Genomic DNA, 25420 nt, shown 5'->3' on the forward strand with positions numbered 1-25420 from the left:
GGGAAGATCCCACATGCCACGGAGCAACTAAACCCGTGCACCACAACTACTGAGCCTGCGCTCTAGAGCCCGTGAGCCACAACTACTGAGCCTGAGCTCTAGAGCCCGCGCCACAACTACTGAAGCCCGCACGCTCAAGGGCCGGTGGACCTCAACTACTGAGCCCACGTGCCGCAACTACTGAAGCCCGCGTGCCTAGGGCCCTTGCTCTGCAACAAGAGAAGCCACCGCAACGGGAAGCCTGCGCACCCGCAACGAAGAGCAGCCCCCGCTCGCCGCAACTAGAGAAAGCCCGTGCGCAGCGACGAAGACCCAATGCAGCCATAAATAAATAAATAAATAAATTTATAAAAAAATAAATATCCTGGTATAACTCTAGTGCTGTACCTGCATTATAATTTAATGATCACTCTATATATCTGTACATCTGTCTTTCCCACTCGGCCACCAGAGCTGAGACCATATCGTGTCCTTGTTAGATATCCAGAGTAGAGTCAAAGTAACAACTCAGTAAATATTTGCCGGGTCAGTGCGGTGGACAGACCGCAGAGCTCCTGATGCTGCCGTGTTACACATGGCTGGCTTGTATAAAGACTTTGTATACACTTAGCAAATTTTCAGACACAGATTTGCAGTCGAAAGAGGTAACTAAGTTGTGTGACAGAGCTCGAATTCAGTATTGTCTTTTCTTTTAGAGGGGGCGCATGTATTGTCATTGTTCCCAAATGTACAAAAAGAAAAGACAGATAAGTTCCCAGTGCAGTTCCCCCACACCCCCGCAACGTTGCCCCCAACACAAACAATTTTGCCCAAAACCACAAACATAAACTGGTTCTGGTATTCTTATAAACAGTGCAGCTAAGAAACAGTTTAGAGAAAGTTTAACAGGATTCAGATTCTATCCATTCTGTCCTCTCAGCCCTGAGAGGTAATAATCCCATATGGGTCCCAGTCCTCCCCAATGGTTTTCCCATCTCTGGTGGAAGAGTCCTTTTTTTTTTTTTTTAATTTATTTAGTTAGTTAGTTTCGGCTGCATCGGGTCTTAGTGGCGGCACGCGGTATCTTCTGTTGTGGCGCGTGGGCCCTTCATTGTAGTGTGAGGGCTTCTCTCTAGTTGTGGCTACACGGGTTTTCACTTCTCTAGTTGTGGTGTGTGGGCTCCAGGGCACGTGGGCTCTGTAGTTGGGGCCTGTGGGTTCCAGACTGCGTGGCCTCTTTCCGTTTGCCGCACGTGGGCTCTAGTTGAGGCACGCGAGCTCAGTAGTGGTGGCGCGTGGACTTGGTTGCTCTGCGGCGTGTGGGACCTTAGTTCCCTGACCAGGGATCGAACCCACATCCCCTGCATTGGAAGGCAGATTCTTTACCACTGGACCACCAGGGAAGTCCCTGGAAGAGTCCTTTTAGCAAGTGGTATATTTGGCTGCTGCTTTAGGGATCCTCCAGTGCTGCCTTCTTCTTCTTGGGTTTTTCTTCTTGAATTATGGGGGCCGGGGGTGGGGAGGTGTTGTGGCCTGTCACTTTAGATAGCTAATAAAATCATTTAATTCACGGCCACCTTCGTATTTCTTTGGATTTAGCTTCTCGTTGGCTGGAGAGAAGCAGATGGTAGGAAACCTCTAACTTCATATGGAGAAGGCACATCATTGGCTGTGGCATCCATCTTGGCTGTGATAATATCTGGGTCTTTTCTGAGCTTCTCTCCCAGTTCTTTATACTTAGGCTCCAGATTCTTACAGTGACCTCACCAAGGAGCATAAAGTTCAATCAGCACGTCTTTATTTTCATCATTCACTAGTTCATCAAAATTCTTTGCTACCACTACCTTTACGGGCCTATCAGTGCTCTCTGGGATAGGCTCAGACGTCAGGTATCTCTTCAGGTTACCATCAAAGTAATCCTGCAGGAATATCTCAAGAGCCTTGCCATCACGCGACAATTCCTCCTGCATGACAAGCTTCTCTGCTTTTGCGGTTCTGATAGCAACAACAGCAGGCTCTCCAGTGGCACTTTCCAAGCCCAAATCAGAAAGTTCATGGCTAAAGGCTTTGCAGCTAGCTACAGCAAAGTTGAGTTTCTTCCCAGCATCCAGGAATTTCTTTGCCACCATCATCACTCTGTTTCTCCAGGAGTTGGAACGTTTAGCATGTCCTTACCCTGTATCAGTCCTTACCCTGTATCAAATGTTTATTGTCTTCTGTCATGTGAGGGCAGATACCAAAAATGTTTTCCTGAATAAACTTTTTTAATCTTTCCACTGGTCATTTTCTGTTCTGTATATGCCACAGTCTTGTCCTCAAACTTGCTCATCAGATGTGAAGGACAAAACAAGGTGATACCCTCTCCATCATCATCATACTTGTTCACCAGAGACTCAACATTGGTGTGTGCAAGTTGGTAGTTATCTCTCAAGTTGCTGGCTGCTTTTTGAAACTCAGAGTGAGCTTCACTGAATAAATCTTTGAAAGAACCCACTACAGAAGCATCTTTATCAGTAAGGAATTTTCAGATTCTTCCTCAGTCCTGAGAGGAACTGAAGCTGGTGTAGCCCGCTTCTTCAGGTGGCTGACACTTCTGTCAGCAGTCCTAGGCCCATCATAGCACCTAAAACAGAATGTAAAACTTTTCAAGAATAGTGCTTAAGTAAATAATGATTTAAAATTAAAATAATTCTCCTCTACTGTGAGTCCTTTCTTCATTTTACAGACCGCCGCATTTACTTTGTTACGCTCAGGATAAAATACATCCTGTGGGCATGTAAAAGGCAAAAAGAAAAATGCATGCATGAGCTATTTTCATTAATGATGGTGTTTTAGACGTGTCTATATAGTCTTCGTAATATTTTAATTACCATATATTTTGCTGAATTGATTTTATTATCTATTCCTGTAATCTTGGACATTTATGCTTTGTTTTCAGTCTTTTGGAATCATAGATAGCTATTCTGTGCATAGGTTTTTGTTTCTGTTGAATTATGCCATGAGGAGAAATTCTGGAGTCTAAATTTGGATCAGAGTGTATCCATCTTTATTATTCTTAACATATTGCCTTCCAGAAAGAATGTATCCATTGAAATGATCATTATAAATAAGTGAGAACAACAGCTTCCTTAAACTTTAACCAGCAATGGCTACCATTTTTAAAATTTCTTAGCTACTTAAACAGGTGATTAAAGGTATCTCCAGGCTCCATCAAGGATGGTCTTTTCCCCTGTTTTTCTTTATTACTGATATTTCTCTATGTAATGTTTGTGTTAATGTCATGGCTTATTCGATTTTTAGGTTTTGAGGTTTTCCTTCTGAACTTGAATGAACTCTTCATATATTACAAATGTTAATTTACCTGACATTTTCAGTACAATATTTTTCTGAATCAGTTGTTTTTATAGGACAAAATTTAATTTACAACATTTTCACTTACAGAGGCTTTCAGTTTGCGTATATTCAGTAGTGGCAACACATCCATCCCTCTGCGTTTCCCCAGTGGATTCTTGTATTGTGTAAGGTGTAGCTCTAACACTTTGGTTTTCTAAATTGTCCTATTTTATCTTAATGCAACTTATTAAATAAGCCTCCTTTGTCCCTCTGTTTGGGAAAACTGACGTAGCTTTCCACATATGTTTTGGGTTTATTTCTAATGTTTCCACCTTTTCCTGTTGGTGTGCCTTTCTGTGTTTATGTCAATACCACAGTTTTAAGTTCTAATACTTTTGTATAAGTTTAATGTCTGATATGGCTAGATTTCTTTCTCTTTTCTCATGCTTGGATTGTCTATCAGAGTTTTGCCTTTTCTCATATTTTTTCATACAAATTTTGTTGCAATTTAAAAAATCATATTGCCATTTTTAAAATTTATTTTATTTATTTTTGGCTGCATTGGGTCTTCGTTGCAGCGAGCGAGGGCTACTCTTCGTTGTGGTGCATGAGCTTCTCATTGCGGTGGCTTCTCTTGTTGCGGAGCACAGGCTCTAGGTGCACGGGCTTCAGTAGTTGTGGCACGTGGGCTCAGTAGTTGTGGCTCTCAGGCTCTAGGGCACAGGCACAGTAGTTGTGCCGCACGGGCTTTGTTGCTCCGCGGCATGTGGGATCTTCCCAGACCAGGGCTCGAACCCATGTCCCCTGAATTGTCAGGGGGATTCTTAACCACTGCGCCACCAGGGAAGCCCCATGTTGCCATTTTGATTGAAATTGTGCTAAGTCTGTAAATATCCTTGGAGTGAACATATAGATTTATGATTTCCGGTCTCACTGAGGCAAAAACTATACCTGTCTATTTAATTTTTTGAAAACTTCTAATAAGGGTTTGTAAGTTTCTGTAAAAGACTTCTGCTCTTACTTTGTACAGCATAAACCTTAGTGTTTCAGATTGCTTTTAATAAAATAGTAATGGCTAACTATTACTAAGCATGTAATATGCACCAGACACTATGCTAAGCACTTTGTATATATTATCTCATGAAATACCTCTGTAAGGTAGCTACTGTTATCACCATAATGCCTGTGAGGAAGCCGAGGTTTATGCTGGTCACGTAATTTGTCTATGGCCACATGGCTGTTAAACGGTAGAGCTATGATTTGCACCCAGGACTGTCTGACTTCAAAGGCATTGTTCTTAACCACCATCCTATACTTGGTAAACTGGAATTATGAGCTAATAAGATAATGAAATTTAGCGAGAATAAAAGCAGAATTCTTATTTCAAGTGGATAAGAAGAGAAAGGTCAGTATCTGTTCAGAATGTGAAAGAGTTCAGACCTTCTGTGGAGTATCAACTACTAAAGTGGCATGATTGCTCGAAACAAAATAATAAAACCCAGTTCTTTGTTAATGGATATATGACGTCAGCTTATGGAAGGGGATAGTACCAGTGGATCAGTATCTAGAATGCTGTGTTCTCAGCCCCCTGTTTTGAGAGTGGTCTTTATAACTGGGAGTTTCAGGAGGGGATGATAATGTGGTAGATAAAGAGGAATTATGTAGAATAAATGGTTGAGGGATGGGAACTTTCAGCTTGGTTAAGAGAAGACATCTGAAGAGTTGTCTAGAGCAGAAAGGAATAGTCATGTGGTGAACAAAGGTTTCAAGGAAACATATTTTGACTCCAGTAAATTCTTATAGAATTAGCCTGTCCAACAGGGAAACTGGCTTCCTTGCAATTTAGTGAGTGCCTCATTCCTTGAATTATTTGAGCAGAGACCAAAGGTTACAGAAAAGTGATTTCTAAATTGCAAAAGAAGTTGATGTAGATTAATGGTTTTTAAAGTGCAAGTCCAACGACTGTAGAATCAGCCAGAAACCACAGTTGTTAGAAATGCAAATTAGAGGACCCCACCCAAGACTAACGAATCAGAAACTAAGATGAGGCAGCAGTCTGTGTTTTAACTAGCCATCCAGGTGGTCCCTGATGCATGCTAAAATTTGAAAACTACTAACCTAGATAAAGTCTAATGTTTCTTAAAACTCTGAAGTTTAACTCTTCTTACTGTTTGTCATGCAGTACACTTTTATATCAGGCAGTGTGATACTAATCGTGTACTACACCTAAGGGAAGTTCATTGTTGAAATAACAAAGGAACCTCATTATAAAGTGGTCCCAGTAAATGGTTGGAGGTCTCTAATACGTGCACAGCAAGCTGTATCCACTAGTAAAGGCATGGCATACCCTCATTATATGTGTATTTTTTTTTCCAAGGATAGATATGTAAATGCAAATTATCATACTGGTTTCATGCTTTTGTTTTCATCATCAAAGTGAATTGAAGTCCTCTGGAGGTGGTTTGGAGTAGATGGGAAAAACGAAATTTCTTATAGCTGGGAAACAGTAGATGTTGAATTCCCTTTGCCACTTAGCCATCTGTTTCTTCCACCGTGTTGTGAATTCCTTTGGCATTGGGAGCATATCTCATCCATCTTTGTATTTTCCATGGTGATTAGTGCAATGCTTGTGAAACGTTAGTGCTCAGTCATTGCTTATTAAATATAATGTATTTAAGGTAATAAGTTCTCCAAGTTTCAAAATATGTTTTTCATACAAAATCAAAGTATTGTGATTAAATAAAACAGAGAAGACTAGAACCCAAGGCTGCCCAAACCAAACACAACCACTATTTACATTTTGTAATTTGGACAAATTTACATTTATTCAGATTACATTTGTAATGACTCTCGATCTTTTCTCCCGTTTTCTAAAGCTTCGTTTTACATGGTTATAATCATACTTGGCGTTCTGCTTTTTTCCTTTTTCATTGTAGATTAGGGCATCGGATTATACGATACACTCACATGTGCAGAGAGAATACAGAGTTTTAAATTTCTGGAGCTAACGATCTTTCTCATCGACCTAGTAGGTAATTGGAAAAATTGGCAATTAATGATAGCTTAGTCTTTTCCAGCTAAACAGTCTGTATCTGTGAAATAGTAAGTTCAATTGAGTTTATTGCAGAAAAATGCTCAGTGTTTCAGATTTCTGTCCCTCGTCTTCTTTACAAGATGGCATCTGGGTGGGGGATTTTTGGGGGTTGGGTGGAGTGGGTAGGTGAATGGCTTATGTGACACCATGGTGATGAGGGAAGAGGTCTCAGGTGTTTCCATCTATTCCAGTGCCTGGCTTCTGCTGGTTCACTGGCCTTCTCAGAAACCCCACATTCACTCTCCTGAGCCAGTTGAGACATTGAGGCCCCCAGAAGGGATGCACACGCAGAGGGAGTCAGAACTGTTTTAAGGTCACCTGTCTAGCCATATTCATCAGTCAGCTTTACACCATCTCTCCTGCATTACCTGGGGTGCCGTCCTTAGTTGAGGTGAGATTCTTTCAAATGGAGAAAAGGCAACAGATACTTTCAACTTTCTTTATCAACTTATGCAAGAGTCTCCCCACCCTTAAAATACCTGCCTCAGAGAAGTCAAGACACACGAGCTTCCCACCTTCTTCCCCAAATTCTTCTCCCTTCTTGTTTGGACTCTCCCCTGTGTCAGCACAGATAGAACAGTTCTTTCCTCTTCCTGTCTGGTTACAACTACCATACCATACTATTTTGTGTTTTCTCTACACTTAAAAAAATGAAACCAAACCAAACAGAGAACACTTTGGTAAGGCCAAACTCTTGATATGAAGGAAAGGGAACTTTAAAATTTAGAAACCCTTGCTGTCGCTCCACAAACCTGGCTTTCAGATTGTCACTGCTCTTAGGAAAGTCTGTTGTGAGACTTAAGGCTGACCCATGATGCCATGATGTATGAGGCAGTCCCCATTCTCTGCTTCCCTGAAGCACCAACCTCATTGCTCAGCTGCAGCCTAACATGATTTTAGGGGGAAATAAAATATGTCCATTAAAAATTTATAAGTATTATATATATTAAAATGATATCAAAACACCCCTGTATGCTCTGGTGTTATGTAATGAGCACTGTGATTGGAGATGTATGTACTTTATTTAATCCTTGGGTTTAATTTATTTAATCCTTTATTCTCATTTTACAAATAGATACATTGAGGCTCAAAAACAAACCTTGCCCTAGATTTCACAGAGAGGGCATTCTTTCAACCACATTGTACACGATAGTTAACCAAATGCATACACCACTGTTTATTTAACCATTCTTCCATATTTAGACATTTAAGTTGCCACAGGTTGTTTTTTTGTTTGTTTGTTTGTTTTAACATCTTTATTGGGGTATAATTGCTTTACAATGGTGTGTTAGTTTCTGCTTTATAACAAAGTGAATCAGTTATACATATACATATGTTCCCATATCTCTTCCCTCTTACGTCTCCCTCCCTCCCACCCTCCCTATCCCACCCCTCCAGGCGCACAAAGCACCGAGCCGATATCCCTGTGCCACGCGGCTGCTTCCCACTAGCTATCTACCTTACGTTTGTTAGATACAGGTTGTTTTAAAGGCAGATTTGCACCTCCTAGTACAAGGACCCGGAGTTTAGAATTCAAAGGCTACTTCAAACCAGATGGGGAAAACTTATAGATTACAAGAAAACTAAAATATGTATCAACAACCAATTGCAATGTAATAACCTTAGGTGAATCCTGATACAAACACAATGTAATGACAACAAGTAGAATCAATTGTAGAGGCTTGGGTGGAGGTCGGGAGGATAGAGGGAATGAAATTGGCCATCATTTGATCATTGCTGAAGCTAGGTGATGGGTACTTGGGGGTTCGTTTTCCCATTCTTTTGTATATGTTTGAAACTTTTCATAAAGAAATGTTTTCTAAAATGGAATAAGATTCCCTACGCTTCCTGAGTTTTGAGCAAGGAAGAGTTCTTTTTCTAATAATATTAAGCAAATATGCATTTGTATGATTTTGGTTCCAGTCTCCAATCCCCCAGCCCCCTACCCTCAACCACATTCCTCTTACATACTATATAGCACTTGACAAATTTCTCTTGGGTGAGCCATGTCAGATGAAAATTCTTCTTCATTGTGGGGTAAAAAGAGGTCATCCGTGATCTTGAGTGATGTGTGTGTGTGTGTGTGTGTGTGTGTGTGTGTGTGTGTGCGCGCGTGTTGAGGGCACACAGTCAATGCAGCTGGCGAGCACGGCAGTTCTCTGAAACAGTCCCTGCCAGAGCCTCGTTATCCCACTCCATGCTGCAGTTTTATCATGTGTCTGAGAAAGTGTTTCCTCTGCCAGGCAGGAAGGAAATTTGAAAATAAGTGCCAACTTCTAATGCCCGGAGGGCATACACTGGCATCTCCTTTTCTGGTTGGTGAAGCCAGGATGTGCTGCAGAGTGTCTCATTAACACCAGGGGCTTGGCCAGGCAGGGTGCCCCGGTTTGAGCATGCATGCTATCCGGGCACAGTTTTTATTCGATCTATGAAATGTGCTAACGTCACGTTGCATTAGACCCCCGAAGGGAACTTGCTTTCTTTAGAAATGTTTACACTGTTTCCTCCCCTCACCTCTCCCTGTGCTACTGAACCAGGTATCTGGCAATTCCAGCCCCACTGACATGAGAGGAGGTAACATTTCATTCATCTCTCTTCCCCTCTCAATATCATTCAGAATTGTCATTCACATAATCATTAATATTTGTTAAATGGAAGAAGGGGGAAAGGGCGCAAAGGTAACATACATGGGAGAGAAAGTGAGGGACAGTAAAGAATGTAAGATATTGTTCATTGCAGAATATGAATGAACAAGTACATTATCACCTTGAGATTCTGGTGGGATTCTGAAATGGAGACAAAATACTAAAAAATAGATTAAAGATGTGAATTTTTCTATAAAGAACACAATGAAATTTAATGTGTAGGGGGAAAAAATCCCTTGAATTTTATAGCTTCTTTTCATACCCAGTACAAACTAATTCCAGGATTCAAAGGTGAAAGATGGTGGCCTTTGGTTATGTCACCTTCTTTAACATCTCTACAAAATTCAAAGAAACCAGAAAAATGTCATTAAAAAGTTACCCATTACAGTCAAAGACAAATCTCATCATCAAACTCCCAGTGTGTACCAGGGACTTTTTCATATCTTTTTTTCCCAAAACCGTATCATTGGCCTTGACAGTTTTATGCAAGTTGACAATTCAGTAAGGAGCACGTTGATTTCTGTGGAGGAGAGCCCAAGGGGCAAGTTATAGGTGATGAATGTGGTGGAGATTAAAAGGTAGTAATGAAGTGAATTTTCTGATCTCATTCTTTGAAGAACAGCCATTATCAGGAAATGCTTCAGAGTTTTGAACTGAAAGCAAATGGAAGAAAAGGAAATATGAAATGCTCAGTTTCTGTCTTACCTGTATACACCATTTTTACCAGTCTTAGGCAGGCTCTAACATTTGTACCAGCACTAAGCTGGGTAATTCACACACTTAATTAAACCTTTAGAAACATGTACGTAGGTACATTTTATTCTCCCCACTTTGCAGTGAGGAAACAATTTAGAGAAGCTTGGTAAATTAGCTACAATCATAACTAAGAAGTCACAAGGCTAAGCTTCTAACGCAGCTCTGTCTGAATGTAATACCTGTTTCCTTTCTACTGTACTTCACTGACTCTGTTACTGTAAAGGAGATAGTGCTAGAGTAGTTTGTGGTTTTAGAAGAATGTTCCAAAATGTCAGTTCTTTTTACTTATGGTTGACGCCTATGTCTTACACGCCTTACTCCAGGCATTAGGGAGTTGTAAAAGTTTCCATATTGCAATAATTATAACTGCAGACTTGTATGTTGTAGGGTGAGGTGCCATGGCACGGAAAAAGTTCATAACTTATAGTCTGTCACTAACTATTTGTGTGGCCTTGAACAGATGTCTAAATGCTCTGAGCCCAGATCATTGCTGCCAAATATAAGATAATTTATTAGGTTAAGTCTAAATTATCTTTTTCTTCTGTGATTCTCTTTTCCTGGTTGATGCACTGTAAGTTCCAGTAAATCAGAATTGAGATTTTTACTGTCACTGTTTGCAGATGACATGATACTGTACATAGAAAATCCAAAAGAAGCCACCAGAAAACTACTAGAGCTAATCAATGAATTTGGTAAAGTCACAGTATACAAACTTAATATACAGAAATCTCTTGCATTCTTATACACTAACAATGGAAGATCAGAAAGAGAAATTAGGGAAACAATCCCATTCACCATTGCAACAAAAAGAATAAAATACCTAGGAATAAACCTACCTAAGGAGGTAAAAGACCTATACTCAGAAAACTGTAAGACACTGATGAAAGAAATCAAAGAAGATGCAAACAAATGGAGAGATATACCATGTTCTTGAATTGGAAGAATCAATATTGTCAAAATGACTATACTACCCAAAGCAATCTGCAGATTCAGTGCAATCCCTATCAAATTACCAATGGCATATTTCACAGAACTAGAACAAAAAAAAATCTTAAAATTTGTATGGAGACACAAAAGACCCCAAATAGCCAAAGCAATCTTGAGAAAAATAAAAAGCTGGAGGAATCAGACTCCCTGACTTCAGACTGTACTACAAAGTTACAATAATCAAGACAGTACGGTACTGGCACAAAAACAGAAATATAGATCAATGGAACAGGATAGAAAGCCCAGAGATAAACCCACACACCTATGGTCAACTAATCTATGACAAAGGAGGCAAGGATATACAATGGAGAAAAGACAGCCTCTTCAATAAGTGGTGCTGGGAAAACTGGACAGCTACATGTAAAAGAATGAAATTAGAACACTCCATGACTCCATACACAAAAATATACTCAAAATGGGTTAAAGGGCTTCCCTGGTGGCACAGTGGTTAAGAATCCCCCTGCCAACGCAGGGGACCCAAGTTCAAGCCCTGGTCCAGGAAGGTCCCACATGCTGCAGAGCAACAAATGCCACAGCTACTGAGCCTGCACTCTAGAGCCTACGAGCCACAACCACTGAAGCCCACATGCCTAGAGCCCATGCTGTGCAACAGGAGAAGCCACCACAAAGAGAAGCCCACGCACTGCAACGAAGACTAGCCCCCACTCGCTGCAACTAGAGAAAGCCCACACACAACAACGAAGACCCAACACAGCCAAAAATAAATAAAATTAATTTAAAAAATGGATTAAAGACCTAAATGTAAGACCGGACACTGTAAAACTCTTAGAGGAAAACATAGGAAAAACACTTTTAGACATAAATCACAGCAAGATCTTTTTTGACCCATCTACTGGAGTAATGGAAAGAAAAACAAAAATAAACAAATGGGACCTAATTAAACTTAAAAGATTTTGCACAGCAAAGGAAACCATAAACAAGAAAAGACAACCCTCAGAATGGGAGAAAATATTTGCAAATGAAGCAACGGACAAAGGATTAATCTCCAAAATATACAAACAGCTCATGCAGCTCAATATCAAAAAAACAGCCCAATCAAAAAATGGGCAGAAGACCTAAATACACATTTCTCCAAAGAAGACATACAGATGGCCAAGAGGCACATGAAAAGATGCTCAGCATCACTAATTACTAGAGAAATGGAAATCAAAACTATAATGAGGTATCACCTCACACCAGTTAGAATGGGCATCATCAGAAAATCTACAAACAGTAAATGCTGGAGAGGGTGTGGAGAGAAGGGAACCCTCTTGCACTGTTGGTAGGAATGTAAGTTGATACAGCCACTATGGAGAACAGTATGGAGGTTCCTTAAAGAACTAAAAATAGAATTACTATATGGCCCAGCAGTCCCACCGCTGGGCATATACCCAGAGAAAAGCATAATTCAATAAGACACATGCACCCCAATGTTCCTTGCAGCACCATTTACAATAGCCAGGTCATGGAAGCAACCTAAATGTCCATCAACAGATGAATGGATAAAGAAGATGTGGTAAATATATATAATGGAATATTACTCAACCATGAAAAGGAACGAAATTGGGTCATTTGTAGAGATGTGGATGGACCCAGAGACTGTCATACAGAGTGAAGTAAGGCAGAAGGAGAAAAACAGATATCGTATATTAACACATATATGTGGAACCTAGAAAAATGGTACAGATGAACCGGTTTGTAAGGCAGAAATAGAGACACAGATGTAGAGAACAAGTGTATGGACACCAAGGGGGGAAGGGTGGGTGGGATGAATTGGGATTAACATATATACCCTAATGTGTAAAATGGATAACTAACGAGAACCTGCTGTGTAGCACAGGGAGCTCCACTTGGCTGTACGGTAGAAACTAACACAACATTGTAAAACAGCTATACCCCAATTTAAAAAAAAGAAGATGGGAGAGAGAAACGACCGAGATGAATGTCTTTACTAAAATACCAATAAGTTTGTCAAACTTTAAAAAAAAAATTGAGATTTTTAAAAATATGAATGCTCATTTGGGTTGGATTTTAAAAATCTTCTTAAAGTGACCTTCCATTTTAGCCAATTTCTCTTGCTCTCTCTCAGTCTCACACACACACATGCACACACTGCATACATGTACACACACACACCCAGCACACTCTGTACAATTAGCATTATTATTTATACTCAAGGAAGGGCAGTTCAGAGTTGGTTTCAGACACAAAGCACACAGATAAGGAGGAATTCCAGGCAGTTTAGTTATTCAGCACAACTTGAACATTAAGACAACAGCCCATCTGTCCATCCCACTGTCCTCTACCACCCCTTGTGAACTCATGGAAGGTTGTTGATCTGGACTCAAGTCTAGAATTCTGGCTGCTTTGCTATGAGTCTATATTGGCCTCACCTACCTCCAAGCTCTCAGAAACCAGACTGTGACATGCAGTATGAAGAAATAGATGTTAGATTCAGACATAGCAGGTCTTGGATATTCTTTTGAGAGGATATTTTTTCAGCTGTCCACAGTGGTAACTTTTTGGCATTTCATTGTATATAGACTTTGGGTTCTAAGGAGGAAATGTTAACCAACAATGCTGTGGCATGATTCCACCTAGTGAGGGAATGAGATTCTTAGCTCGACGAAGTCTTCCTGCCACAGATACTATCAGTATGTGACTGTCTTTCCTGCCAAATTGATAACTTCTCAAGAGCCCACTATGTACTGTAGACATCCCTTTATTGCTATAGCACCCAACTCAGTGCCTGATACATAGTGGCAGTACATCAAGTAAACAGCAGCATGTATTTTGTGGTGGGGTTAAAAAAAAACATGAATTTTGGAGCCAGGCATCCCTGTGTTCAAAGTTCTGGCTCTGCTAATTAACCTGTGTGTTTTAGGAAATGTTGGTTCGACTCTCTGAGCCTCAGTTTTCTTCTCAGTACAATGGGATGAATAAAACTTCTTGGGATGTTATTTAAGGTTTAGAGACAGTATAGGCAAAGCAGCTATTGAATTGTGGGCACTCACTGGGCAATAGCCAACAGCAGCAATATTGGAGGTAGGCAGGACTAAATAAATGTTAGAACAATAGAATTATTATCAAGAGCTGGGTTATAAACCGTTGTGTCATAGTAGAGAAGGAAACTGCCATGAACCTATCAGGAAGAAAGAATTTTTTTCATTTAAAAAACAAAGAAAAGTGTTTTAACAATTAAGAGTGGTCTGTCTTATGAGGTGGGAAGATGCCTGCCCCAAAAAAGGAAAGAAAAAGAAGACTTCTAGCAGTCTTTAAACCAGTAAAAGATGGAAAGGAAGTTACACTGGGCTATTACTGGGAGACTTCCAATTCAGCAGTTTCTCCATTTCTGATATCCGGGTTCATTTTCAGTTGTGAAGGCTTCCCAGTCAAACATGAAGCCATAATGTTCAAGACGGATTATTAGTAGTTTGCCTTTGCTGCACTAGCATAAATTCTTTGGAGAGGAATTGAAAAGACCACAAGTAACTTTTAATGAAGCAGTCTGTTTTGCTAACATCAACCAAAAACTAACAGGAAAGAAGGCACAATGTAGTTTGTAAGGAAGGGAGTGATAATCATTCAACATTTGATTTACACTGTAAATGCAAGGAATGGAGGAAAGTGGTTTTGAAAAATCTCCCAGGACCAAAATAAAATTGCTCACCTTATCTCATGCTGATGAGCACATGGGCTCCGGCTTGGCATACGTTTTCATAAACTTCACATTTTCAGGGAGTGTGGCAGATGTGTAAAGAGGAACACATCTGCGACCCCGTGGAGATGTTTTAGCAGAAGGCACGAGGTCGTGGGTCAGAGGGGGGCATTTCCTGGGAGAAAAGACAGCAGAAATACACCTCCTCATGGGCCCCAACACCAGATGAGCAGAGCACTGGCGTTTGTGTCTATGAGGGACCAAATTTTTCATTAGGAAACTATTGAAAGACTAAATTGTTCTGTCTCATCAAATGACGTCAGGATTTGAGATTTGCTGTGACTGAGTTAGCCCTCACTCCCTCAAAGAGTAAACGCTATGGGCTTCCCTGGTGGCGCAGTGGTTGAGAGTCCGCCTGCCGATGCAGGGGACACGGGTTCGTGCCCCGGTCCAGGAGGATCCCACCTGCCGCCGAGCGTCTGGGCCCGTGAGCCATGGCCGCTGAGCCTGTGCGTCCGGAGCCTGTGCTCCGCAACGGGAGAGACCACAACAGTGAGAGGCCCGCGTATCGCAAAAAAAAAAAAAGAGCAAACGCCATGGACTCACAAATATTCTTATCCCTTCCTCTTCTGCGGTGAAGAGCTGGTCCACCCGGATGTAAGGCTGTTTACACACAGGGCCCTAAAGACTTAAATGTACTCAATGGATTCGTAAGGGATCCCACTTCATTTTGTCCTACTCATACTTTTACACAGGTGCGCGCGCGCACACACACACACACACACACACACACACACACACACACACACACACACACACACACACACACACACACACACACACACACACACACACACACACACACACACACACACACACACACACCCCATGCTTCAAGCTAGCCTAGAAGGCATTTCCTCTGGTGAACTTCACTTCCCCTGCCCCTCCCCACCTTTAATTGTGCCTCTATTATTAGTTAGAATGCGTATGCAGTAATGCGTTTTTTCTTGCATTTTGCCTGAATGAAAATCTGAGGGTCTCTTTAAATTTAAATTTTTTATGTAGAGCTTCAAAAACTTTAACATTACGTAGTCAAATGTATTGATTTGTTGTTGTTGTTCGCTTCATTTCTTGAAATTAAGGGCACAGCCTCATGCCTTTGAGAAACATTTATATAGACAGTTATACATCATGAGTGTCCAGTCGGCACAGCCCCACTGGCAGGCAGCTCGCACTCGGTTTCTAATTCTGCGAAGGGGATGTATATATAATATATAATATATAATTTTATTATATATTATTTATTATATATTTATAATATAAATATTTATTATACATATTATATAATATAATTAATATATATATATTAACACTTGTTAATATATAGAAGTCCTCTTCCCTTTGCCTGCTAAAAGGATTCTGGCTGTGCCCTAAACTCTTTCTCCTGCCTTGCCTTCTTTCAATGCCAGTCTCCTTTTTTGGGATGTCATGGCACAGAATCATGAAGAATAGTGGTACAGGAAAAGGAAATTCAGAAAGTTCATTCAGAAGAGATTTAAAGGAAAATGCTGGGAAGCAAGCAACCATGGTGTCTCAGAGAAGCGAATACAGAAAACAAATGGGAACTTGAATATATTGCTGTGGTTTGTGAATATCCTTCCCAGTGTTTGAAAAATACAAGTTAAAAAAAATCTGTGTTTTTTGAAAACAGATTTTGTTTGTTGGAGTGTTTTTCTGTGACCTCAACAGGGTTCTGTACTACTACGTGTATTATGATTTTATAAGCAGTGCTTTTAAAACTTATGAATATGAGCATGTGCACATCTCTACAATTTTCTACAATATATGTGCCCAATAGCTCATATTCTTGGTTTCCCACATCCCTCTCTTTTTCTCATTAGAGGCCCCTTCTGGTCTCATAGTGGTTTCCTTTTCCCCATCACTTAATGAACAGTTACTTAAATGAACCATGATAAATGTCTGTCCTGGCATGGTCTCAAGTTAAATTCATTATAAATGTTGGGTTGCTTAGGCTAAAATGCCTCTTATCATCTCAGAAAATGAAATTGCAGGCTCATTTTCCAGAAGTAGCTAAGGAAAGCTTGCACTCATCAATCATCTCACAATTAGGGTGGAGCTGCCTGGTGGTTAAGAGCTCAGCTCTGAAGCTCCTCCCCCATGGTTCAGCCCTAGTCCAGCTACTACAGTCTGTTTTTAATCTTGGGAAAGTTACTTGACCTTGCCATGCCTCAGTTTCCTCACTTAAAAAGAGAATATTTGTAATTCTAACCTCATGAGATTGTGGTAACACTGTAAATGAGTTCATTCATGTAAAGAACTCAGAGTAGCTGGCACTTAACAAAATAACTGCCCCCCCATACACAAAAGAAAGTAGAAGTTGTCCTGGTTACCAAAGGGGAAAGGGGGGGCGGAGGGATAAATTAGGAGGGTGGGATTAGCATACATACACTACTATATATAAAATAGATAACCAACAAGGACTTACTGTTTAGCACAGGGAACTCTACTCAATATTTTGTAATAACCTATAAGGGAAGAGAATCTGAAAAAGGATATATATGTGTCCATATATATATGTGTGTGTGAGTGTGTGTCTGAATCACTTTGCTGTATACCCGAAACTAACACAACATTGTAAATCAACTATTCTTCAATAAAAAGTAAAAGTTTTAAAAGAAGCTGTACGGCAAATATTGCATGAAAAGTTGGTAGACTTGAAGGTGGCCCTATTCGGTGATTCATATTTGAGTTCCCGGGGTCTGATATATCCATTCACTCATTCTGTGGTGATTCATTGAGCCCCTGCCATGACAGTTATGACATTATGCCAGCAATCATGGCACAAAGATGAATAAGACACAGTTGTTGACCCTAAAGAGTCCCCAGATTACAGAGGGAAAGAGCATATAACAAACAAAATGTAGCAAGAAAGTGCAAAAAATTTTTTTAAGCCTATAAGGTACAAAGCTCATGCAAAACAAGGACCAGGTAATATTGTCCAGGAGCTCTAGGAAGACTTCCTAAATGAGATGAAAGATTAGTTGAGTTGTTGAAGGGTGAACAGGCACCCACTAGGCAAATGATTGGAAGAAATCAATTGCAGGCAAAGTAAATAGCGTACACAGTTATCATATAGCAAGCAATTTAGTCTTACTGGAATATAGAGTTTGAGTCAAGAAATGGGAAGAGATGGAGCTAGACCAGTGGGTGGGAGCCATGAAGACCCGTCAGCCCTGTTAAGATAGATCTAAGTCAGAGAAGGCTGCCGTTTATTACACATCTAATGTGTATGTAAGTAGGGCCCCAACTCAAAGTTGCCTCCATACCCTGAGAAGACTGCAGTTGTGACCAGGCAGTTATTTAGTTATATCCACACTCATCATTCTCCTGCATTAGCACCATTTGAATGGAGTGCTTGAGTTTGGAACCTTGGAAATAGGAATTCCTCTAGAATAAGCAGAGCAGCAGCATGAACGAATTACACACAGATATATCAAGATGTGTGCAGAGGCCCTGACAGAACTATTTGCAATAAGCATTACACCTTTCCCATTTAAACACCAATTCCTCATTTGTAGAGATTAATACTTTTCTAACTTCTGGATCCAAGTTTTCATTAGAACCTCTTGTCCGGACTAAGCTAGTCATCACTTCCTCTTTCTAGAAATATTCTGGTTTCTCACCCTTCTCCTGAACTTTTTTAAACTAAGTTGCTAAGGAGCCTTTCCCTTAACTTCTCTTCCATCTTACACACGTGCCTATTTGCGTTTTTCCATTCATGCTATTTCAGTACAGTGCTGAAAGGGAACCACTTCCCTCCATCTAATTAAGTACTTAGGAGGCATCTTGGTTTAGGTTAGGTTGCACCAATCTTTGGGTTAACGTATTCTCACTTCACTTGTCTTTCTTCGTAGCTTTCCCAAAGCAGCACTTTTTCTTTGGACACTTTTCTAATGAAAACCATTTTTTGCCAAAAGATTATTACCTTCATCGATTACAAACTCTGCCCCCAGCCGTAGGTCTACTAGAGCTAGATTGATAACTTCAGTCTTTGTGGTTTTCCTGACAACCACAGTTTGGCTAACCAGGAGCCCCTATAAAGAACCTGGCTACCAAGCTAAAGCTACTTCTGCCCGGAATGTCACGTGTGTCCAGCCTGTTCTAATGGTTCCTCTTCTTTCCCATGACCTGGGACACTTCTGTACCCTTTTGCTTTCCTAAAAAGAAATAACTAATTAGTTAATTGCTGGTAAGAAGATTGTCTGCCTCAGAACAGCATGTCATTTCTACATGGTCTTTGTCTGTTTTCCCTTTCAAAAACTTCCCTTTTTGCCTACAAAACAAGACAGTCTTGTTTAATACGTGATGCTTTGGCTTCTCTTATAATTGTTTCCTCCCCAATAGAAAATCCCTTTGGGGCTCATTTAAATTCTTTAACTCTTTCCTGACATTCAGCAGAGAGGCTTCCTAAGAAGCCTTAGCACTTTACTAAGCCAAAGCACTTTACTAAATAAGTAAACTATATTCCTATCTTTGGCATTGTTCCAACAATAATTTTCAACATTGAAGGACAGATATTGAATGACCACATTGGATCAACTACCTGATGAGTCAGTATTAGTATTGTATATGCACGTGTTGTGTAGTTTTGCTGTTTCCATTCCATTTAAATAATAAGGAATTCAAAGCAAGAGGATATATAAAAGCCAATAATGATAAGCTTTTACATTCATATAGACCCTCCTAACTCTTAACAAATACGTTCTCAATATACATACCCCTACTGTGGTGTCAGCTCTGTACACTGGAAAGATTGATGTCACTTCAATTTTTATGTCCTAACACAGTCTTAGAATTTTCCTAATAATGTTGCCCCTGAAATACATGGAATTATTCAGGGGAAAGTCAATACGGTATGTAAAGTAAATGCTTCAACTGAAGACAGACCTGTATAACATTCATTAATTATGTGAATGGGTAATGTATAATAGCATGTGTGGTTAATTATCAAATTGTGTTGAGTTTAACAGAAATTCTACTAGTTCCTAGTTGCTAACACTGGATTCTATAATATACTGTAGCATACCAGAAACACTCTGACAGTTGTCAGAGGAAGTCCTATTAACTGTGAAAGGCCTTCATAAATGAGACACTGCCCTTGAAATTATTGAATTGTTTTGAGAAAAGCATTTATAGCCACAGTGAGAACACAGGTTCTGAATTCAAAGTAATATTTAAAATACGCCCTATAAGAAAATTTATGGCTTTATCCACTTTGCCTATACAAGTCTCTCTGAAGCATAAATCATAAAACAGAGAAAAACACATATCAGCTGAGTAGCAGAGTGCTGACAAGAACTAGGAAAATAAAAGCAACTTCAGGCCATTTATACCCAAAGACCCCGAGGGTTGAATTTCCCAGAGGGCAGGTGCTGTAAGTTAATATGTAATTGTTGCTTCTTGAGAAAATATTTGAATATCCAAACAGGCACTGGAGTTGCATGGATGTAGTTAGCTCTGTGGTTTGCAATATCTGTGGAACGGGAAGGGACTCCAGGGCTTACAGGTAGCCACAGTCACCCTGCACCCTTAATCTGCAGCTCATCCACCTGAAATGGTAGTTTGGTTCTGCTTTTAAAGACTGGAGCCAAAACAAGTCAGAGGGGGAAAAAAATGAGTTCTGAAGAAGAGAAGATAGCAATTACTAGCTTAAATATTGTTTTTGAACTCATATGAGAAAAATGTCAGGTCACTGGCTATCCTCCCTGAGAACTTGTTCCAGGAGATAAATCCTTGGTCTCCAAGCCAGGGAGATGGGATGAACTCTCTGTTTGTTCTATGGCCAAGAGATGCTATCATTGTTTTCTAGGCTGATTCGCAAAGCCCTGTCCTTTGAGTATGACACCTAAGGGTACTTGAGTTCATTGTGAGTTGCTAAAATTCTAGGCTTCTGGAATACAAAGTAAGGCCAGGCTGAGCTTTGCTAACAAGGATCTCTGTAAACCCTCCAACGAACTGCCTGGAATATATACATTTCAGAAAATTGACAGAAAATGCTCCCTAGCAAGAGAGCTAAATGGAATGGGCTGCTGGGGAAACATTCTAAGTAGGAACAGGATCCCAAAGCAGAATTTCCAAAGGAAAGAAAATGAATAATCAGCCTTCTCCCTTTCACAGCTGCCCCTCTCCCTATTCAACAACCGGCAAAGGAGCCGTGTTGTTACAAAATGCACACCCGGGAGTGGAGTAGCAGCTGGTGTGCAGGCAGCTGAACGCCCGGCAAGCCCTGGCCCCAGGAAGCAAACACCTCCCAGGCTTAAGGTAGAGCAACAGGGGAAATGAAGCTGATTCACTTGGGAAGAGCCTGCTAAACCATGGGGAGGGCCCAAGACCCCCAGAGCCAATGAGGCCTCGCCAAGGCATCTCGTAGAAGGAAGACCTTCAGACGTTCCTAAAAAGGAACTGCGCCTTTTTAGAGAAACTGATACTTAAAGCTGTGTTTACAAGAATAGAATCCATAAGTGCCCAGGGGAAAGTGATGAGCGGGGTGGGGCTTGGGGGGAGAGAGGGAAGGGAGTGTGAAATCATCGTGCTAAACAAACGTCCTTCAAGGAGACGAAACACACGACTTGGGCCAAATGCACACCAAGCTCTGACTAACTGAACTCAGCAAAGTCTTCTGCCCTCTTCCTAATAGATTTAGCAGATGATCCTGGTTATTTCTTAACACTTCTTCATATTTCACAGATGAAACAAGCTCATTCAGAACGGTATTAATCCTAGGTGGAATAGAAACACTTGAAAATTTTTCATGTCGTTGTTGGGATTTTGCCAATATGAAAGGAATTCATTCTCAAACTATAAAAAACTAGGAGAAAAAAATCAGTCCGTGATTGTTACTCAATCAGGTCCGGCTGCTCGCCACTCAAAAAATCAACACGAGAGAGAGAGACAAATGTTGGTAGGAGAGAAAGGTGCCTTTCATCAGAATACTAGCAATTTGTGGAGATGGTGAACTCAGTGTCCCCCAAAAACCACTTCCGAAGATTCTGCTGGGCCATGAAAGTTTTAAAGGGAAGAAGGGAAGTAATCTCAGTTAATCATTGAGATGCGGGGGTGTCAGACTTGTCACCCTCCCCCCACTGCGGGCAGCCTCACCGACTCATTGTGGCCATCCTCTAGATGTTACCGTGTTCATACAGTTTGGCCACACAGTTTTTTCGTGAGATTACTGAAAGGGAAGCTAGGGAAGAGATCTGGTCATCATTTCTACTTCTTTGATCTATGGGGAAAAAAATGACAGGTTAGGCAAGGTATTGTATGATTAAAAGATCTGAAAGGCGTGCTTGGGCTGGAGATGAGTAGAGCATGTGGGTCCTCAGTTTAACAGTTAGTTACAACATAACTTTGCTAAAGTGACAAGAAAAGGGGCTTCCTGCTGAGGGCAGTTTCCTGCAAAGAGCTGCTTACATGATGAAATTCCTTAATTGATATCTTGATGTATTTACTTTCCGGGAGCCTTTTAAAATTATAACATGGCAACTTACACCCCTACTGCTGTGCTTCTGCCTACCATTAACAGAAGCGTGGCAGAGCAGGGAGCCAGTGCAGATGGCAAGAGCAAGAGCCTCGGATGACTCCTAATACAAGATCCTTTGCCTAAAATTGCCAGTGTCTCCAAAACTCTTCAATGAGCATTTTGTTTAAAGAATGAATAAATAGCTATTTAGTGTAACACACTGGGCTGGGCCCAGTGGACATGTACAAAGGGAGTACACGTATCTATCTTCACATACACAACTGAGGTCACATAAGTAACTAAAGGGATTAAGGAAGCAAATGCCGAAGGGGACAGGCTTTGTGTTATCGGTTGCAGTAGTCCTGGCTTCTGTCGATGCCATGTTTTCTAGTTTTCAAGCACATTGCTCATCTCAGTGGAGAGCTGCAGGAATTTCATTTGGACAAATAATCAGAGAAAGGATGAGGATAGCAAGAGTGCTCTCTCCTGAAACGTTCAGGCTCAAATCTCTTTCTTACACAAGAGAAGGTGAAGCTTGATGAAAGGCTTCGTTTTAAAATTGTACCCTTTTTTTTTTTTTGCTGCACGCTGTTCCCCTCATGTCACTGACACTGAAGACTAGATGACTTAACCAACGTAGAACGTTCAGATGGCAGTGTTTGTGCGTCATGACGTTGTAGGAGCGTGTTTCTGGCAGGATCTCCCTATGTCAGTGTATATTCAGTAGTGAGTTACAGGTTCTTTTCCGTGGATTCCAGGTCTGTCACCCACTAGTTCTGTGGCCTTGGGTGGGCTGCTTGACCACTCTGGGTCTCATCATCTTCACCTGTAAAAGAGGTTAAGAAACTCCATTCTGCTGCCTTGGTGAGCTACTCTAAGACCCAGTGAGGACTTCCCTGGTGGCGCTGTGGTTAAGAATCTGCCTGCCAGTGCAGGGGACACAGGTTCAATGCCTGGTCCGGGAAGATCCCACATGCTGCGGAGCAACTGAGCTCGTCCACTACAACTACTGAGCCTGTGCTCTAGAGCCCACGCGCCACAACTACTGAAGCCCGCGTGCCTAGAGCCCACGCTCCGCAACAAGGGAAGCCACCGCGATGAGAAGCCCGCGCACCGCAATGAAGAGTAGCCCCCGTTCGCCACAACTAGAGAAAGCCCGTACGCAGCAACGAAGACCCAACGCAGCCAAAAATAAATAAATAAATATATGAAGGAAAAAAAAGACCCAATGAGAGTGCCTGAAGGCACTGAGAGATGGAAGATATTTCTGTGACCTGCCCCTGAGTTATAACGGGATCCACACACACAGAGTCGAGTGCCTAGAATCATGAGGTGTGAGCACTTCGTTATGTGAATCACATTGAATTGTCAACAGGGTAGGAGCTTCCTCTCCTTCCCTGGCGGGAGCCTTTCTATGATCAGCATTCCTGCCGCCCGGGAGGCTGAAGTGGAGCTGGGCAGAGAGAGTGAGGGAAGTGTGTGGACTTTTGTAATACAAATAAAACAACAAATGCCTCCCCAGACAGAGCAGCAAGAGGAAACAGCCTGCACCTGGCCCTGTGTTTTTATCATGTTGTTGATGTTGGTTTTTCCCCCCCAAAATTGGATTAGGCCCTGTGTGGAATTGTGAATGCCTGTACACCTACTTCATGACAGGACGGCAGAGCAATCTGTTTTCAAAGGCCAAGAGCTGGTTGGTTTTTTTGTTTTTTTTTTTACCCTCAGCTCTGCAGTTTTTCTGTCTCTTCATTCCAGTGAGGCTTTTTTTTTTTTCCATCATTTTGAGTCAGCAGCCTGCCGGTAACAAAGGTACCCAGCTGTTCTCTGAGTTCTAATTTCAAAACTACAATTAGATATCATCTCACACCAATCAGAATGCCCATCATCAAAAAATCTAGAAACAATAAATGCTGGAGAGGGTGTGGAGAAAAGGGAACCCTCATACACTGTTGGTGGGAATGTGAATTGGTACAGCCACTGTGGAGAACAGTATGGAGGTTCCTTAAAAAACTACAAATAGAACTACCATATGACCCAGCAATCCCACTACTGGGCATATACTCTGAGAAAACCATAATTCAAAAAGAGTCATGTACCAAAATGTTCATTGCAGCTCTATTTACAATAGCCCGGAGATGGAAGCAACCTAAGTGCCCATCATCGGATGAATGGATAAAGAAGATGTGGCACATATATACAATGGAATATTACTCAGCCATAAAAAGAAACGAAATTAATTTCCAAACAACTTTTAGTAGGTACTGCCCACCTTCCCAGCTGTGGGCTGCCTCAATAACACACCAGATTAAAGGTATTTTAAGGAGGGTTCTGAGGCTTATGGTGAAGTGTGGTTTTGCCCAATAGTTTTAAGAATAGAATCGCTAATATCTCCCTGTAGTCATTTGTTTTCCTTTGATAGGTGAGTGTGTGTTCTGGACAATTTACTGCAATGCAGTCCTGAAGGGGAACTGGCAGGGTTCTCCCAGATGTACCACAGCAGCCCAGGACAAGCAGTAATCATAGCTGACGCCCGTGAGCAGGTCATAATTATCTTAACTAATCCCACCCCAACAAGAACGCTGTGTAGCAGATGTCTCATTGTCCCCATTGTATAGATGAGGAAATGGAGCTTTTGGGAGGTTAAGTAACTAAGGTCACACAGGAAGCACATAGCAGACCCCAGGTTCCAACGCAGGCAATCTGACTCCGTCAGAAGCCATCTACTTCTACTGAAGTGGGTAGAACACAGACTGACTGCTCAACTCGTGCATAACAAAGTAAAACATGATGGGATGATCCCTTTTTCTTTAGTGAGTGTCTCCAAAACCTAACACAAGGCCACCACTGATGTTTTCGGTATATCAGAGAAATCACACCTCTATAGGATCTCAGTCTCTAGGAAGAGTTATTGCTTTTTCCATTTGAAAGACTCATTGATTAGCCAAGAAGAAGGTTGAATATGGGGAGAACTTGACGCAACACTATAAAGCTTCATTAAACTAGACTCCATTCATTACTATCATAGAATCAAACATCAGAATCAAAAAAGTTGGAAGTGACTGTATGATTTAAGTCCTTGTGTTCAAAAAGAAACCTTTCTCTCTCCCCCTCCTCCACTCTCTCAAGTGCCCCATGGCCCTGGGAAGTTCAGCAGCTTGTCAAAAATGCACAAGTAAATTCAGGATTCAGAATTTCTGCATATCAGGACAGGAGTGTGGGCTGAACTCAGGCTTCGTACTGACTAGAAGGTAATGTTTGCTAAGCAAATTAATCAGGTAAACACACTTGCAATGGAATATTTAAGCTAGTCAAGAGAATAAATTGCTTCCAAGCAATTGGAATAAATTGCTTCCATTGTATTCACATGCAAATGATTGATATACTAATTTTAAGTCACTCTTATCTTTTCATTAAAGGCTGCTCCCTTG

General features: G+C 41.1%; 1 protein-coding gene and 1 pseudogene across 7 annotated transcripts in view; one reads left to right on the forward strand and one right to left on the reverse strand.

Moving 5' to 3' along the window:
• The window catches only part of LINGO2 (leucine rich repeat and Ig domain containing 2), a 1187073-nt gene that overhangs the window by 1084407 nt on the left and 77246 nt on the right, over window positions 1-25420 (forward strand). The gene's annotated exons all lie outside the window — the stretch shown is intronic.
• LOC307188884 (protein disulfide-isomerase A3-like) lies at window positions 1430-4490 on the reverse strand (annotated as a pseudogene). The gene is made up of 2 exons: window positions 4462-4490; window positions 1430-2602 (listed from the first exon to the last, which is right to left on the reverse strand). The product of its transcript is annotated as a protein disulfide-isomerase A3-like (transcript).

This window comes from Stenella coeruleoalba, assembly GCF_951394435.1.
Source record: "Stenella coeruleoalba genome assembly, chromosome: 7".
Lineage (NCBI taxonomy): Eukaryota > Metazoa > Chordata > Mammalia > Artiodactyla > Delphinidae > Stenella > Stenella coeruleoalba.